This window comes from Heterocephalus glaber, unplaced genomic scaffold (assembly GCF_053883595.1).
Source record: "Heterocephalus glaber isolate CG9 unplaced genomic scaffold, H.glaber_assembly_v1.0 deba00001442, whole genome shotgun sequence".
In the NCBI taxonomy this organism is placed as follows: domain Eukaryota; kingdom Metazoa; phylum Chordata; class Mammalia; order Rodentia; family Bathyergidae; genus Heterocephalus; species Heterocephalus glaber.
Window position 1 is genome coordinate 5,722,792 of NW_028258296.1, and position 17,985 is coordinate 5,740,776.

General features: G+C 40.2%; 1 long non-coding RNA gene and 1 pseudogene across 1 annotated transcript in view; one reads left to right on the plus strand and one right to left on the minus strand.

The window, feature by feature from the left end:
• Positions 1–17,363, plus strand: part of LOC110348435 (uncharacterized) — a 61,182-nt gene extending 43,819 nt beyond the window's left edge. The window contains exon 3 of the long non-coding RNA XR_002393679.2: positions 16,872–17,363. This is a non-coding gene — a long non-coding RNA (uncharacterized LOC110348435). The remainder of the gene's footprint in view (positions 1–16,871) is intronic.
• LOC101716907 (glycoprotein-N-acetylgalactosamine 3-beta-galactosyltransferase 1 pseudogene) lies at positions 4,370–5,472 on the minus strand (annotated as a pseudogene).
• Positions 17,364–17,985: the final 622 nt, after the last annotated feature.

The following is a 17,985-nucleotide window of genomic DNA, read 5'->3' on the forward strand; positions in this document are numbered from 1 at the left end:
AACATCCAGATATAAATCCTAACATATGCAAACCACTTGGTTGTTCATGTCAGGAAGACGTCTGAGGTATTTATAATGTGCCTTCTTTAGACCGTTATGGTTTAAACTGAATATCATGTTCCTGGTTTGGGAACATTACATTATTCATCAAGATACAAGACTTCTTTTATGTCATTAAGAGTAAGAATTTTAATTGACTTATTAAGATTCTTGAAATACTTAGTTTTACCCATATAATGGGTTTTCACCAGTCTTCCCAAGGTTAGTATTTGGGTTACTGAGTGAATTTCTGAGTCCAGCTGCATGACTTTATCTATTCTCCAATATCATTACCTAGATGTGGCTTTTCAAGATCATTTTAAATTCTGGTACTCTCATCTAAAATGACCATTCCAAGGACATGCCATACTTTCATTTGATCAACATCAGTTGTGTTTTCTGCTTATCCAGTTGCAATATATACCTTTGCCCTGCATTTCTCAAATTCATTCCTTTGCTAGATGAAGAAACTCAGGAAGAGCAAATATGTTGTCCAAGGCCACATGGCTGGTAAACTGAAGAAATAAATCTAGAATTCTGCTTCAAGGTCCTTCCAGCTACTGCATAATAATATTTTTATGTTTTCTGTGATACCAAGCACAGTATTTTGCCAAGTCCTCCATGAACATGTTTGTTGCTGATTGCTACACCTGCTCTTGCCCTGCCTGAAAGGAAACCGTTTCTGTAGACCTGTGGCTCCCACCTGGGCCAGTCTTGCCTCCAGGGAACATTTGTCAATGTCTGCAAACAGTTTTGATTTTTCAGGAAAGGGAAGTGATGCTGGCATCTGGTGGGTGGATGTCAGAGATGATGGCCAAGCCTCCCACACTGCCCAGAACAACTCTCCTGCTGCAAAGGATTATCCAGCCCCAAATGTGCTGAGAGCGAGGGATCCTCATTCACAACTGGCTCATCAATTTAGAAGCAGTTAGAAGGCCTAAAAGTGCACCAAAGCACGCGGATTATTTTTCCTCTTCGGTTTCCTTGTTCACAGCCCCAGCTTTTAAGGAAAATGAAGGAGCAATTGTGCTGTAAACCAGATGCGCAGACAGCGCCTGGTTGGCCCAGGTATGAAGCTCTTCCTCTTACGGAGGCTGCTGTGCTCCTGCTGGGAGCTGAGGACCCTAAGAGCCGCACCTCCAGCTCCAGAGGGGATGCACAGCCGCTCTCATTCCATATTCATGTTTGCCAGCGAGCTTCACTTAGGAGATCCCGGGCGCATCATTAATTAAAGCAACCAATTCCCCAGAAACAACACTCATTAAACCTCAAAATCAAAACAGCCTAAGAAGGCAGATCTCATTTCTCCGCTTCCTCTGGCAGAGGAGAAGTCCTAGTTTCAACGCCCGTGAGGCAAGGCGGTGGGGCTTCACCAGAAGGGCGCCTTGGCCCTGGCCCTGGTCCCCAGGGCTTTCTTCCTGTCCCTTTCTGCTGGCTCCTCACTGAGCCTGGGCACAGCTGCCAAGAAACAGTGGTCACCCGGAGCCCGGTTTCCTGGGCCGTGGGGAGCGCCAAGGACTCAGGGCCTGCAGCCCCCTGCCTTTCACCGAAGCGGGGCAGCCTTGTAGTTTAACATCTGCGTGTTTGCTGATTGCGTCCATGTCCACTTTTCATTCCAGAGACTGTGCTAGATGATCTTTTTATAAACCCCTGAACAACACCTGTACTCTTGTGTACATTTGCTACAGGATAGAATGAAGATTTAGAGAAGGCGTTGGTGCAGGAGTTGTGCCTCCGACCTACGCTGCTGGAGGTCCCCTTGCCCCTCGCCTGGACCTTCCCTAAGCAGCTTCCTGGCTGGAATCTGCTTCTGCTCCTCCACCCTCCAGGCTGCAGTGAGAACGATGAGGTGCACTTCCTCCTCTTCACTAACTGAGCTGTGGGGCCTGGACAGGAGGTGTTTCCCTGATTGACATTTGTTTATCCTTAAACGTTCAGTTGATGTGTTGTGCAAAGTAGAAAGCAAGCCATGCCTTCCTTCATATATGAATCAGATTATTTGCCTTAAGATCTATTGAAATGTTGAGAGAGATGAAAGAGGGGAGAAGACGGGAGGGGAGGGAAAGGGGGGGTGTGAGAGAGAGAGAAAATACGCTTTCTGAATAACCGTAACATGCTTATGGATTGTTTCCCCACCTACAGTACTGGAATGCTGGACCCTGTGTCTCCCTGGGGGAATACTGGTGAGTCCTCCTGGATCCTGGAGTGACCTTCATGCTGGCCGAGGGTCCTTGACTAGTTCTGATCTGGTTGTATGGACAGCCTGTCACTGTCTCTGAGTATTGGTCAGAACTTCTGTTTGCCAGCCGAGGGTCCTTGACTAGTTCTGATCTGGTTGTATGGACAGCCTGTCACTGTCTCTGAGTATTGGTCAGAACTTCTGTTTGCCAGCGCTTGGCCCATTTCTCCTGCTGCTCCTCTGTTACCTGATTTTGCCTCAGCTAGCAAGTACTTAAGAAAAATGGGGAAAATTGACTAAACATTTGGCTTTGTGTTTCCTTAATGGAGAATGTTTGATGTTCCTAAATTGATTTTTTTATCACACCGGAGGCCCTGGGCAATAGAGCAAATGATAAAATGTGTAGGCTTTTCACCAGCTGGATCTAAATTTTGATGCAGTGCGAAATGTTTTAAAACTTGGGACAAACTTCTTTTTTTTAAAGATTAAAGTCTATGATAGATTAAGGCAGGGACTCAAGCCCAGACTGAGTGAGCGTAGAACATACTCTGCATCACTGAGATGTACATTTCTTGTTTCAGCTAAGAATCATACATTTAAACACACACATTTAGGATTAAGAATTGCTTAGGGCTATGGGAAGGGAAAATCATATTGAGTGGAAGTGGTAACCCTACTCAACAAGTTCTCCTTCCTTCTTCCCCCCCTAGCCTCGTCAGCTCTTTCACTTGTGAAACCAAAGGGCAGAAACCCAGTCTAGCCAGCTCGCCATGGTGCCCCTGCAGGCTGGCTGGGGAACTCCTTGAGCCATGTAGATCCAAGTGGCAAATAGGGTGCAGCTGACACTGTTCTCTGGGACTTGGTGAAGTTCTGACCTCTAACCACATGGAAGCCCACCAGCTTTTACTTTGCCTTAAAACTCTTTTTTCTATCTTTCCTCCTATCCTTCCCTTCTACCTAACTTTCAGTCCTTGTTCAAGTTGGAGCATTGGATATAACTTTGTGATATGTGCTTATTAATCTTGCTTGTCAATCTGATGGGACTGGGAGACCCCTGGAGAAGCATAATGGTCCCCAACAATGAGCTAAGTGGGGTCCGGCTGGAGGAAGTAAGTGGTGAGAGCATGAACTTGTGGGCGTATCTGGTCTCTGGTCCTCTTCTCTTGGACTCTTCCTCTCTTTTCTGCTTCTTAGATGTCACAAGTTCAACAGCTTTCTTCCTCCACGCCTTTCTGCTGTGATGTTTCTGCCATAGAGCTAGCCAGTTACAGACTGAAACCACCAGAAAAAGTAAACCTATCCTCCTTTCCATTTGGGTGTCAGGTATTTTGTCCCAGCAATGGGACTGCTGATCGATACAGAAAATTGGTAGCAGGGAAGTGGGGTCATTGATATGACAATACTTGAACCTCTGGTTCAGAAGCCTTTGGAAATGTTTTGCAGGAAGAATTTGAAAAGGCTTGGGGGAGCAGGGTAGAGAAAACCTAAAATGCTATGATGGATGATTCTGGCCAGAGCTCAGAAGATCAGAATGTTAACAGGTATGCAGAGACTTAAGGCTCAGCTATAAAGTTTCAGATTGGAACAAGAAATTTTTTTGGGGGCGGGGGGATTGTACTAGAGATCATGCATATTATATTCTGGCAAAAAATTCTATGTTCTTTTTTATTTCAAACGGTAGTTTTATTAATGCACTTTAGGATAATTTCCATTCTTATTCTACCTTCTTTAAGAAATACTGCACACTATAAATAACCACAGCAAACTTTTCATTAGACAACTGTGTGTGTGTGTGTGTGTGTGTGTGTGTGTGTGTGGTTCATTTATATCATACTGCAAATGAATTTGCAAACAATACTGAGCAACAGTATTTCTTTCTAAAAATTTAAGGCAGATCCATTCAGCATTGTGTGTTACTAATGTGGTAGAGTGCATTTACAAGCACAAGTCCCTATGTGTATTTGTATATTACTGTAGCAAAGCCTATTTAGCACATGTCATGGCTCATTTGAAGCTTCAGGTTACAGCCATCCATTTGAAAGATTTCTACATGGAATGTCACTGGGATTGCAGGGCTCTGTGTCAGAGATGCAGAAGCCCTTCTTCAGGGCAAAGTCAGACTATTTCCCTTGGTTCATTTATGTTTTCCTTTCAAGGTTTTCCTAATTTCACTTTTGGATCTTCATTTTTGTTTACTTCATTTATTTCCTTTAGTATGTTGTATGTTCTCAGGTAGGGCAGGCTGATATCTATACAAATGACCATATGCATGAAGATGGTAAACGAGGTAGTATAGTTCATACATGGCTATAGAATCAACATAGTGAAAAGAAATTGCAAGACCAGAACAGCCATAAGGACCCTCTACAGGAGGATAATAGTTATAATTGCAGTACCAAAAGGTTCTGGGCAGATAACCTTTGATTAAGTGGTATTCTGGTACAAAGAGATGAAAAGTTTCTTTTCCCGTGGTATCTCTGGAATCTCCAGCTTCTACATTCACAACTTCCATGCATTTTCCCAGTGCTAGGTCTTCAATGGAATAACTATGTGTGCATTTTTCTGTTTTAAAAGCATCAACAAATCTCTTCAAGGCTTCTTTGTTTAGTACATATCCTGCTCCTCCACTCATGTAACCCTGCTTTACATAAGGCTTAAATCTCCCAAAGTAAATGGGTTCTTCAGGGCTACTTTTGCAAGAAGCCATCTCAAATTATCTAGTATGACATATGTATCATCACCTGCTTTCATAAACCAATCTGTATCTTCTAAATAATGGTCATGAGCATACTAAAAAACTTTGTTTTCCCGTAGAGTTGGTCTCTACCTTCTGTGGTTTTTAATCCCACAGCAGGAAAGTCTTTGTTTTCTTCTGAACTCACAGACAACATTTTATTACAATGCTAGGCCCATGAAGCTTTAACATGTTTGGTTCTTTTTCTCTAAATTTGGAGGGCCTGTCGTAACCTAACAATTTTAACTTTCTTGTAAAGGTTTTCGGTGATGTCTGTGTTCTCATCTTTATATTGGCTAGAATCTACATTCTAGTTTTACATTGAAGTTCATTTTTCCTTCTAGATGATTCTGTCCATTATCATCTGAATGTGTTGTATGAGGGTTATTAGGAAGAATATTAGGCTGTGTGTTACCTTGTTCCCCCAACACAATACTAAATAGCTGAGAACAACAACAAAAATTTTTATTGATGATTCACAGAAGAAAGTTAAAAAATTCAGCGAAGATTTAGAGGCCATTCCCCTACAGTGTATTTCTGACATCAGCCTTGGCTCTCTCTCACCCCTCCTTGGTGGGCAGAGAGGTGGACAGTGTAGGACCAGTGACATTCACTCCTCTGGGCAGCTATAGAAGTAGCTTCTGGACACTATGGTTCATGTTCTAAGACTTTGTGTGAGGCTAAGTTTGAAGGTAGTGGACTAATTGATTTGGCAGAAGAAATTTCAACACAGCCCAATGTTCAGGTTGTGGAATAGGTACTCCTAGAGCCAGATTTATTGTGAGAATCAGGAGCAAAAAGCAGAGCAAAAAGATTTTGAAAACTTGGATTTGAGCCAGAAAAGAAGTGCTTGTAAATAGGGGTCAATGAAGGTGTGCTGAAGGAAGACATTAATGCTATTAAAAGGAAAATAAGTACTTTGTACAGGGACAAGAAGAAAGACAGGAATCAGCAAGAACGAACCTACTGAAAACAAAAAGTGTATCAATCTAACGAAAGAAATCAAAGACCTCTTCTCTGAACACTATAGCACTCTGAAAAGGGAGATTGAAGATGATATCAGAAAATGGAAAGACATCCCCTGTTCCTGGGTAGGAAGGATCAATATAGTGAAAATGGCAATACTTCCAAAACTGCTATATAGATTCAATGCAATCCCAATTGAAATCCCAGCAGCATACTTCATGGACCTTGAGAAAACAATCCAAAAATTCAATGGGAACAAGAAGTGACCCAGAATAGCAAAAGCAATTCTAGGTAACAGAGACACGGCAAGGGGTTATCCACAACCCCCAACTTGAAACTGTACTACAAAGCTACTGTGGTTAAAAACAGCATGGTACTGCCAAAGAAACAGACCTGAGGACCAGTGGAACAGATTAGAAGATCCAGAAACAACTCCAGACATACTCAGTCATCTCATCTTTGATAAAAGAGCTAAACACCCTCACTGGATGAAAGATAGCCTTCTTAAAAAATGGTGCTGGAAAAATTGGGTTTCAACTTGCCAAAGACTAAAACTAGACATATGTCTCTCACTATCCATGAAACTAAAATCAAAATGGATTAAGGATCTAAATATTAAAATAGGAATGCTGAATTGCCTGGAACACAGGTTAGGTAGAACTCTTGAAGACACTGGTATTGGAAAAGATTTTATGAACAAAACTTCAGTTGCCCGTGAAATAACACAATCAACAAGTAGGATCTCTTCTTATTAAAAAGCTTCTGCACAGCAAGAGAAACCACTTGCAGTGTGAAGAGACAACCCACAATGTGGGAAAAAATCTTCACCTGCTGTTCCTCAGACAAAGGTCTAGTATCTCGAATCTATAAAGAACTTAAAAAAATCAGACCTCCCAAATTAAAAAACCCAATCTGAAAATGGGCATCTGAAATGAACAGACATTTCTCACACAAAGAAGTAGAAATAGCAAATAAACATATGAAAAAATGTTCAACATCACTGGTCATTCAAGAGATGCAAATGAAAACAATGCTGAGATTCTACCTCACTCCAGAAAGAATGGCTGCTATCATGAAATCAACCAATAACAAATGCTGGTGGGGCTGTGGGGAAAGAGGAACCCTGCTCCACTGCTGGTGGGAGTGTAGACTGGTGCAACCACTGTGGAAATCAGTATGGCGATATCTCAGAGAACTAGGAATGAAGAATGGCTGCTATCAAGATATCAACCAATAACAAATGCTGGTGGGGATGTGGAGAGAAAGAAACCCTTCTCCGTTGTTGGTGGGAGTGCAGACTGGTGCAACCACTGTGGAAATCCGTATGGAGATACCTCAAAGAACTAGGACTAGAGGTCCCATTAGACAGCTATTCCCCTGCTGAGAATCTTCCCCAAAGAATTAAAAGAATCATACCACAGTGATCTATGTGCACCCATGTTCATAGCAGCACAATTTGTAGTAGCTAAAACTTGGAAGCAGCCTAAATGCCCATCAACTGGAGACTAGATAAAGAAAATGTGTTTTTTTAATAAAATGGAGCACTACTCAGCCATAAAAAATGATAAATTAGAGATATTTATAGCTAAATGGATGCACATTGAGGCAATACTCTTAAGTGAAATAAATAGGACACACGTGTATACCGAATAATTTCTCTAGTGTGAGAAACTGAAAGTGTAAATGAAGACTAAAAGGTATAATAGATAATGTGAAATGGGAAGAAAAGGGGCAAAAGGGAAGGGAAAGTGGGAGAGGTAGGGGAAAGGAAAGAAGGGAATGGAATTAATATGAGAAAATTAAAAATGGAAACAAAATCTTTGTAAATAGGGAGGGATGGAGGGGTTGAAGGGAGGGAAGAGGGAAAAAATAAGAACCAAGAGAGTATGTAAAGGTGCAAATTTCCAATGATGAATGTCATTATGTTGTATACCTAAATTGTACCAATAAAATAAAATTATAAAAAAAAGACGTGATTCCAAAAGATAACCTCTATTAAGATTTAGCTTGACTAATTCATTTAGCTTCCACCTCCTCAATTTGTCCCTTTCCTGTAGGAAATTTCTCATTAATAGTTAAAAGCTGGAGTATTCCAAGAAATTTTATCTTTATATAGAACCTTTCCTTAGTTACTATATACCTAAAATAAACATGCATCATTATGAAATAAGTTACCACTGCAGAAAATGAAAAAAAATCCTTACTAGTCATGTACATCATGTTATTTTTTAAAAATACCTTTTTAACAAGACCTAAAATTAACACAACTATTATGTAAGCTTTTCCTCCCAAACACACAACCTAAAGATTGATCTGCCATAGAACAGCTTGGTTTCAAAGCTTTATTCCTGTGTACAGATGTTATTTGTTAGTGATGGAAATCAAATTATTTTGTTGCTGTGTTTTTTTGTGTCTAGCCGTTGAAGGAATGATATGATCATCACATCATTAGATTCTGGTGATTCCCTTCTCAAAAATGTTGTCTTTTATTTTTATTGTTGCTGCTTTAATTCATAGAAAACAAGCCATTTGTTTTCAAATTACAATAATTGAAATTATATTTTGGGGGGCTTTGGGACTGGGCCTCTCTCTTCTTCAGGGTGATCTGAAGCTCCTGGGTTCAAACAAACCTTCCACCTTATCTTCCTCATTAGTTGGGCTTACAGGTGGATTAGGCCATGCCTAGCTATAAATTAAGAATTTTTTTAAATAAAAGGGATACTCCTATATTAAGTTAGCCCTTAATTTAAGGGCTAACTGTAGGCATTCTTATAATAACAATCTGGAATATAAAAAATAGAGGCACTGTTTTGAGAAGAAAAAAAGCCATTTAAAAAGACCTATAATAAAATGTTTCTAGCACAGTACAAAAATTGTGGATTTAAATAATGATCAAAATATTTTACAAAAAAAAGCATTCCTATTATATCAAAAAGAAAACAAAAAGTGTAATGTTTCATTTGGGAAGAGCCCCTGAGCTCCCTGCTCAAGAAGGGCTATCTAGAGGATTGGTTCCCTGGATTCATTTTACTGTGCTCAGCCATCCACATCCTCACAGGCTGCTGCAAGGCTGGACTGGAGTGGCAGCAACTGTTTGAGCATCTTCTTCCTTGGCATCTTCTGCATGATGCTGGTTTTATAGCCATGCAGAATGCAAGTTGTAGGATCATGGAGGCGTCTACCTAAATGTCCAAGGAAGGCCTGGAAGGCCAAGCAAAGATTTTTGACAGGGGATTCCAGAAAGTGGTAGATTCCAAGAACCGAGACCATCTGCCAAGGAAAGCCAAAGACAACAAAAAGAGCCAATCCAAAGAAAGGACATGTGGGGTGCAACCAGTAAGGCCACAGGGGTCGGGGTGCCCAGGGTTCTGGAGGCTACATCTCACCACCATGTGCCTCAGATCTGGGGCATGAGCCTGCAGGGCTTAGTGTTTGCCCTGCTGGATTTCAGTTTTGCTTTGGTCCTGGACTTTTCTATTCCCCCATTTCTTCATTTGGTTATTTGAATGTTTACCTTGCGCCTCTGTATCTTGAGAACATGTAACTTGCTTTTTAAATCTACAGGGATTTACAGATGAGAGTTTGCCTTAAGTCTCAGAGGAGATTTTGGATTTGGAATTTTGAGCAGTGCTGGAACTGTTGAGACTTTGGGGAGAACAACATGTTTTCAGTTGTAGCTGGGATTTACAATTTAGGTAAATCTTTGACAAATAAGTTAATTTAAATTTGTTGATAAGATAAAATAAAGATGCCTTCAGAACTGTTAACATAAATTTGCCTGTTTTGCTATCTAATCAGCACTGTATCATAGGTGTTTGAGATGCAATGTCTGTTGCTTTCTATGGCTTAAGTACAATTTTTGGGTGACTTTTTTCCCTCCTTTGACAGGAAATAACAGGACATTGACTTATGCTTGTTTGGTGTCTTGTATATTGTGGGTAACTTAGAAATAACTGTTAAAAGTAAATTGGATGGGAATAATTGAGATAGTTATAAAGTAAAATATCTAATTTTTTGTAATTACAACACTAGAAACATTTGCTGAGCATAAATTTGAGTATGCTTGACCTATAAAAGATCATATTTTGGGCTGTCTATTAAATTTGTTTTATATATGTGTACTACTCAGTGATGTACAATCAAGGGATAGCTAATCCTCTAATAAATTTGAGAGTAGTTATTCTGGAGGGACAATTAGTACCTAGAAATGAAGACTTTTGTCAATGTAAAATTTCATGTATGATGTAGGTCAATAAGTTAGAGTGAATAAGCTTTAATAAATTTTAGGATCTTTAGGGTCATATTTGTTCAACATTTTAAGATATTCTAAAGTCAATAAGTTTTATAAGAACAACTCCAATATTTAACTAACAGTCGACTTTAGGGAAACATCTTTTGTTTTGCTGTAAAACCTATTCCACATAGAGCTCATAGCTATGACTTATCTGGTCTGTCAATAAATATGTATTTATGTGGGCTAATGCTAATAGTTTTAACAGAAGCCAAAAAAGCTTGCTTGCTTCTCTGTAAGAGATGAATTGCTACTGTTTTCCTACCTAGTCCTTGCTTGAATTAGGTATTCATAATGTAGCTTTTTAAAGAAATCATTTTGTGGATTAAAAATAGTGGAGCAAAGTAGCAAAATACATCCTCTCCTCGACCTGGAATCAAGACACTTAGAAAATGACAGCTTAACAGAGAGCTCCAGGAATCAAGAAAAAGCTGACAGAAAAACTAGAAACTACAGAGAAACTGAAGACGATGCAGAGAAAAGTATGATACAGTCTGGAATGCTAACCTCAGCTCCCAGAGAGGGGCACCTTTCTCTGCAAACAAATGGACCAGCTGTGCTAGCCCCAAGAAAAGATTATGGTATTGTAAGCTACAAATACAGTATGGGGTTTTACTCTGAAAGTGACTTTTTGCATGGCAGGTTGGAGTTGGAGAAGAAATTCACAGCAGCATCCACCATACTTGGGAGTGGTATAATCAGAAGCCATTGTCAGAAGGGTTTATTAAGACTGATACTCCAGGGATCAGAAGTCATGGAACAACTTCACTTCAGGGTCTCTGGGGTTACACTACCACAGTGACTGTGTAGGAGACAGCCACAAGAGACAATCACAAAGGAAGAGGGCTGGTGACAGATTCCATGAGAAGTTAAAGCAGCAGCATGAAGCACTGTGAAGGTCACAGTGGTCCAATACTCTGTGGTAAGAAGCAAGATGGATCGTGTGGCTTTCTGAGGGAGGTGGGTTGGCCCTGAAGGTACCCATATTAAATCTAGCACACTGCTTAACACATCTTGCTGCCTAATTTCAGCACAGAGATTAGTGGTCTGTTTGCTTTTCCCATCTGCCACCATGCTCAGTTGCCACATACAGAGTGTGTGGACAGAGGGGACTCTGGAGTAAGGGAGGCACCTCATGAGCCCACAGACCATAAAGCTAGTCTGAGACAGCACTGACTTGGGGTACACAGAGGGGCACAAACACTAAAAGCCACTGGAGTGAATACAGTCCTGAGGCAGACAACATACCATTGACTGACCACCTAATATACCTATTTCACAGATTTTGTTCCACCTTGCCTATAAAGTGGAGTGCTTCTATGTGCTCCAGAGGGGCACACTAGTTGCTCTCCTAATTTGGCCAAATTGTGAATAAACTCCTTTTTCCATTCTTACGGTTTTTTCTTATACTTTTAATGGTGAGTTCCAGATGGCCATGGCCCAGGTTCAGACCTTTGACTCAACACCTTCTCCCCATCCTCTCCCACTAGAGCATGATTGATAACGTCATTGGCCATTGGTAATCAACTTGATCTCTAGCCTGTCTTCCCTCCCTTGAGGTGGAGCTGTAAGTTCCAACTCTAACCACATGATTGGTTCCCCTGGCAACCGACCCTCATCCTGTGGTTATCTAGGGACCTTCCTAAAAACCACTTCATTAATATAAACTCGGCTATGGTTTGAAGGGTTTTGTTATGAATAACAAAAAGACTGTCTTTTACCTTTTTCACTCTGGAGCTGTTCTGGAGCTTAATAGGAACTGAGGACAAAAGGCCAAAAATTTTAACAAAAGATACTCTTATTGCTTTAGCCACTTAGGAAATGACACAGGTTATAGGAGCTGTGAGCCAGGCACTGGGAACAAAAGCCAAAGTATATGTGTTACATATTATAATATCACAAATAGAATCTATGTTTTTCTTTTGATATGTTTCTATTAGTTTGAACTCAGGTCCGTTGCTGTGATATTAATGGGCCTTTGCTTATAATAGATCTAAAAGAAGAGTTTCAAACTATGCAAACCCCATTGCCAAAAGCTTTTGGGTGGACTTTGAAGCAAAATGAAGAAAAATGACACATTAATTCACATCCATTTTCCAAGTTACAGCACCATTTTGCTTCAAAATGGCATTCATAACAGGGTGATTATAATTTAAATTAATGAATCCTCAAATAATAGCTGTTATTGCCAATTATTTTAAAATATAATATGAAATCTCTGGATTCATAAATAACATTCTTTCCCTATTCAGGAAAAGCCATGCTGAGCAATGTGTTATTCATGACTTAATTATTCTATAGATGCTTCATTCATATGCATGCAGATATATCTGGCAACCTTGCATTTTAATGAAGACGCCCGAAAGGCAGCAGGCTATAATTTCCAACAGAGAATTCTGTCAAGACTGAACAATAGAAGCTCCTGAAGAGGACTAGGAAATAGCTTAGCCCAGAAAGAAAATTAAAAACCCATTTAAATATTTTAATTATAATCTTCATTAGGGAATTTTGAAATCCTTTTGTACATGCAGAGCTTCTATGGTTTAGGAGCTACTTTTGTTTTTTTGTAGAGGAAAGAGGGATGTTTTCAAGATTCTATGGGGTGAGCTAAAGCCCTCCCAGGGGAGCACAGTTCCGCTCTGCTCCAGTCCCCTGCACCTCTTAGGCCTGACTTCTGTTTTTGAAGTGGTAATGGTGTCACCAGAAAGCTGGGCCCTGACACAGTGAGGAACCTGACCCTCACTTCTTTGGTCCTGGGCTCTTTGTACTTTTGATGAAAGAATTCAGTCAAGACACATAGGCCTTGGAGAAGTATAGGTAGAATTTATTATAAAATAAATGCATAGTTGCACCTTCAAAAGAGAAGGTGGGCAGTGCCATGAAGGCATCTGAGTTTGGATATATTTGTATGCACCCAAGGATTGTTCTTGGAGTCTTGGAAATGGGTAGTTGTAATGCTTATCAACATTTTATGTAGAAGTTACTTTGGAATTGCAAAATGCCTTCTTATTCTTTTAGATGGTCAGTGTTTCTTCAGGGGCTTTAATCATGTAAGAAACTTATAATAGATAAGTTCTTAATTTAATCCTGGTCTAGCCAAAAGCAGGAGGGTCTTTAAAGAACATTTCCTTTCCTAGTTTCACTGGGCTGTAGGCTGCGACAGACAGGAATGCTGTGTGCCTTATTTCAGAACTAGATGAACAGATATCAGAAGGAACATGCACAGTGTATAGTCTTAAAATGTCATTGTGCTCTGTGGGATCTCTTTAGGTCTGAGACCTAACAAAGGTTTATAAATGTATTAGATGTTGATGTCTTTGTTTCTTTACTCATCTGGCAGTGTATGCTATTGTGGACCCTCCCCCTGGCCTGTTAATATCTGACTACCTGCCTAACAGTTGAGCCCAAATAACCAATTAGAACGATGTTAGAAGGGAAAATGAAAACAACAAAGGGAGATGATTCTTTCAGGTTTTTTTTTTCATTGAACATACATACACATGCACACACAATTTTAGCACTGGCTGGCTGTACCCTAAACTGTCATTCTGTGATCATCCAGAAAGCTCGGCTTGAGTAGAAAGAATTTGGACTATGAGAACTGCCACAATTTTATTATGGCTTCTTTTTCTCTCATCTTCAGAGAGAGAGAGAGACAGACAGACAGAGAGAGAGAGAGACAGAGAGAGGTCAGAAAAATGATAGAATTATCAAAAACACATGAAATCAGCTAGATACATAGAGAAGCAGGTAATAATTCCACTTGTTCTGTTACAGAATAAAAGCAAAGTAGAAAACTACTGCCACATGTAAGCCTTTTAGGAGAGACAGTTAAAAGCAAGTGACAGTGCATTGTAGGAGGTGTGGCATTTTCTGGAAGGGTACAGAGTAACAGCCTTAGCAATCTTTGCATTAGTCTGGTTTCCTCTTATTCCTCTTATTCAGATGGGGTCTGAGTTGGTTCTGCAAAGAGGAGAAAGACCTCAGACTGCCACCACCCATAGAGTAGACCTTTACTTGTCATCACAAAGCATTTCAGGAGGTGTCAGTGAGAGGTACACTCAGATTCAGCAGTGGTGATTAGTCACCACACAAAGGAAAAAGAGAGGGCCCTCAAGAGGGAGGTGTGTTATACTCTGGGGCTGGGGTATTTCTGTGTTTTGGGGTGTCCTCAAGACAGATAATCTAGGACAATGGTGGTAAACCTATTGCACCCATGCTGCAGTGGGCACACAGAGCCCTGTCTATTGTACGTGAGCCAAGTCGCCCCAGCCTTGCCCCAGTAGCCAAGCATTGGATAACAGTGTACACAGGGGCTCAGAAAGCTTGTTTGGAAAGGAGCAGCAGTGCCAGGTGATGACATCATCAGTCTCAGCTCATTGGCTGCCACTGGTCTGAGCTTTCAGATGGCTGGTCAGTGTGTTGTCAAGGATATATGTATACATCTATATACCTATATGTAGGTATATATTTGCTTGGACTGGCTATGCATTTTACTGCATTTGTTTTTATTAACGCAAGATTTTAGCTTTGATTTTTCATATGAAAAACTGAAATTTAATATATAAGATTTACAAAAGAGCTGTCCTAATTGAGAGACTGAGATCCTTTTAATATTGTGCTGTCCCCCTGGCACATTTGAATCTGCAGCATCATACTTAGCTGCTTGTGGAGAATTTATGAAAAGAAGAGCAGGGATATATATATATATATGTATATATCGGCTTGGGCGGCTGTGAGTTCAGGAGAAGCCCTGCAGGGTATGAAACGCACTCAGATGCCTTCTTCAGAGCATGCCAAAAGCTGGTGCTCAGTGGGACATTGCCTCCTTGTGCTGGTGGTCAGCAAATCCGAGAGGGCTGCAGCTGAGAACCACTGCTGTAGACTGATTGTTGATTCAGGGAATATCCAACCCTTCACTGTTAATTAATAGTGTTAGGTATTTTTCATATAGGGATAGATTTGTAGTAAGTTTTTTTTCTCCTCCTCCTCCTTCTTCCTCCTCCTCCTCCTCCTCCTCTTCCTTCTCCTCCTCTTCCTCCTCCTCCTTCTTCCTCCTCCTCCTCTTCTTCTTCTTTTTCTTCTTCTTCTTCTTTTCCCCTCCTTCTTCTTCTCCTCCTTCCTCCTCCTCCTCCTTCTCCTTCTCCTTCTTCTTCTTTCTTCTTTCTCTTCTTTCTTTTTTAAATTGTGTTTTTGTAGACTCCAAGTCTCGAACACCAAAAAATGACTACAACCAAAAAGGAAAACTGAAAACAGATAGTGGAAGATCATTCCAGTAGGCCTACACAGACTATTTCGGAGTGATTGAACACAAAGGGAAAGCATTATGTATCCTGTGCTGTGAAAGTGTTGTGTTGCACATCAAGGGCCATGTGACAGTTTGACACCAACCACAAAAGTGTTGCTAAACTTGGTGAAACTGAAAGGAAAGTTTCTTGAAGGGAAATGGAGGAAGAAATGTCATTCCCAGTATCTTACCTTTGGCATTGATCTAAAACAAATCATATGACGGGTACCAGCTTTCAAATTTCACTGTGCATAGCAAAACATGGTAAGCCCCTCTCGGATGAGAATTTTATCAAAATGGTCATGTTGTCTGGGAGTAATCCCCCTTTTCATGATTTCCCAAACAAGGATAAAATGCAGTGCATCTCTGAGATGCTGTTTAGCAGAAACACTGTTAAAGATTGAGCCCTGTGCATGTCAAGAGATGTTAGTCAGCAGCTCACCACTGACTTACAAAAGGCAGCCTGTTACTCCAGGATAACTGGATGGAAACACAGATACAAATAATCATGGAAGGCCAGCAGTAATTTTGTGTCATGTTGTTGGTGACATCAAGAGAGAAGAGCTGGTGAAACCGGTGTCCTTGCTTGAAAGAACGTAAGGCATAGTTATCTACAATGCTGGGATGGAGGCTTTTTTTGTCATAAGACATACAGTGGTTTCAATTACTAGTGATGAGGCCCTTTGCATCCTTTGTTACAAAAGAAACACATGTAGTCATTCAGATTCATTGTATTATAGATCAAGAAGCTCTTTGTGCCAGGGAAAGCCGCAAAAAATTAGACAGTCTTCTTAACGATGTCACAAAAATGGTAAATTACATCATGCTTCATGCTTTTAATTTTTGACAGTTTCAAACACTTCTTGATGAGGTTCAAGCACAGTATAATTCTTTATTTATGTATAGTACTTTTGGGTGGCTGAGCAGAAGAAGAGTCCTGCGGAGATTTGTGGCCTGCTTGGATGAAATTAGGCTGTTTATGAATGACAAAAGGCAGGAACATTCACAGCTCACTGGTACAGCCTGGCTTAACAACCTCTTTTTCTTTTTACAGATTTTACACTACCCTTCATTGTAGTCAACAAAAAACCACCAGGTGTAGGTAAAACAGTAGAAAGGATGTTTTATGATATTAAAACATTTGAGAGAAAACTGCAGGTTTTTGAAAGAGACCTTGAAAGTGGACAGCTGAATTATTTTCCAAGTTTAAAAATGCATTTACAAAATTTTACAACATTTGCAGAGAGTCTTACAAGCCATCAAGAAATCTACAAGGAATTTTCTAGCGTTGTAGCAGCTGGAAAGGAGAATTTTAGTAACAGATTTTTACAGTTTCCTTAGTTGAAGATGACCCTGTGTTTTCTTACTTCTCCAGAGAAAGCCAAATTTGAAGAAGTTGATCTTTCCTGCTTACACTGGTTAGATTTTGGAAATCTGGAAATGGAGCCATTGGCATTTCAAGAAAGTTCTGTCTGGAAAAATAAATTCTGTGACTTGTGTGCAACCCTTGAGAAGATAGAGAACATGGAATGTGAGGGAGAACAAAGGACTGCAGGTGGTAGCTCTGAAAATGAAATCCTTAAAGTGTGGAATTCCGTGCCGAATAATTGTAAGTCAATGAAAGCACTTGGGATTGCTTTTCTTACTTTGTTTGGAACATCTCATGTTTGTGAGCAGTTGTGTTCAGTTTTGAATTCTATCAAATATGATACAGGAAACAGACTGACTGATGATGACCTGAGTCTGCATGTGTTGCTCTCAAGCTAGCAAAGTGTGAGCCAAGGTTGACAGATTATCAGATGCATAGGACAGCAAGATCACATTAATGGTGCAAAAGCATGCCAAATGCAAACTTTTACCTTTCAATAAAAAAGCTGTTTGTATTGTTGAAAGCTCTGCTATTACGTTTTTCTTTTAAAACAAAATATCTTAGTGTGAGTTGTTTTTCTAAACTAAAACCTCAGTATTCAGGTTTAATTGCAATGTTGGCACTTTGCAATATATAAGTGGGTTTTGGGTTGCAGTTCGGCACTCGGTCTCTAAAAGGTTGACCACCACTGGTCTAGGATGTGGATCCCTAGTGCCAGGTCACCTGTCAGGGGGCCAGCTTCCGTTGTTAACACCTGGACCCATTGGAAATTAGAGATATGGAACTTAATGGACAGTGCTGTTTTCTCAAGGGTGGAACTTGTGAATTCATAGCATTGGGAGAACAATGCCAGCTCAAGTTATAGGTGAAAAGCACAGGTCCAGCGTATAAGCTCATTTTATCTTTTTTTTATATATCCTTTTATTGGTACATTTTAGGTGTACAATATAATGCCATTCATCATTGGAGATATGCACCTTTACATACTCTCTTGGTTCTTAGTTTTTCCCCCTTCCCCTGCCCTCCCTTCAACCCCTCCATCCCTCCCTATTTACAAAGACTTTTTAAACTTTTTTTCATGTTCTCATATTAATTCCATTCCCTTCTTTCCTTTTCCCTA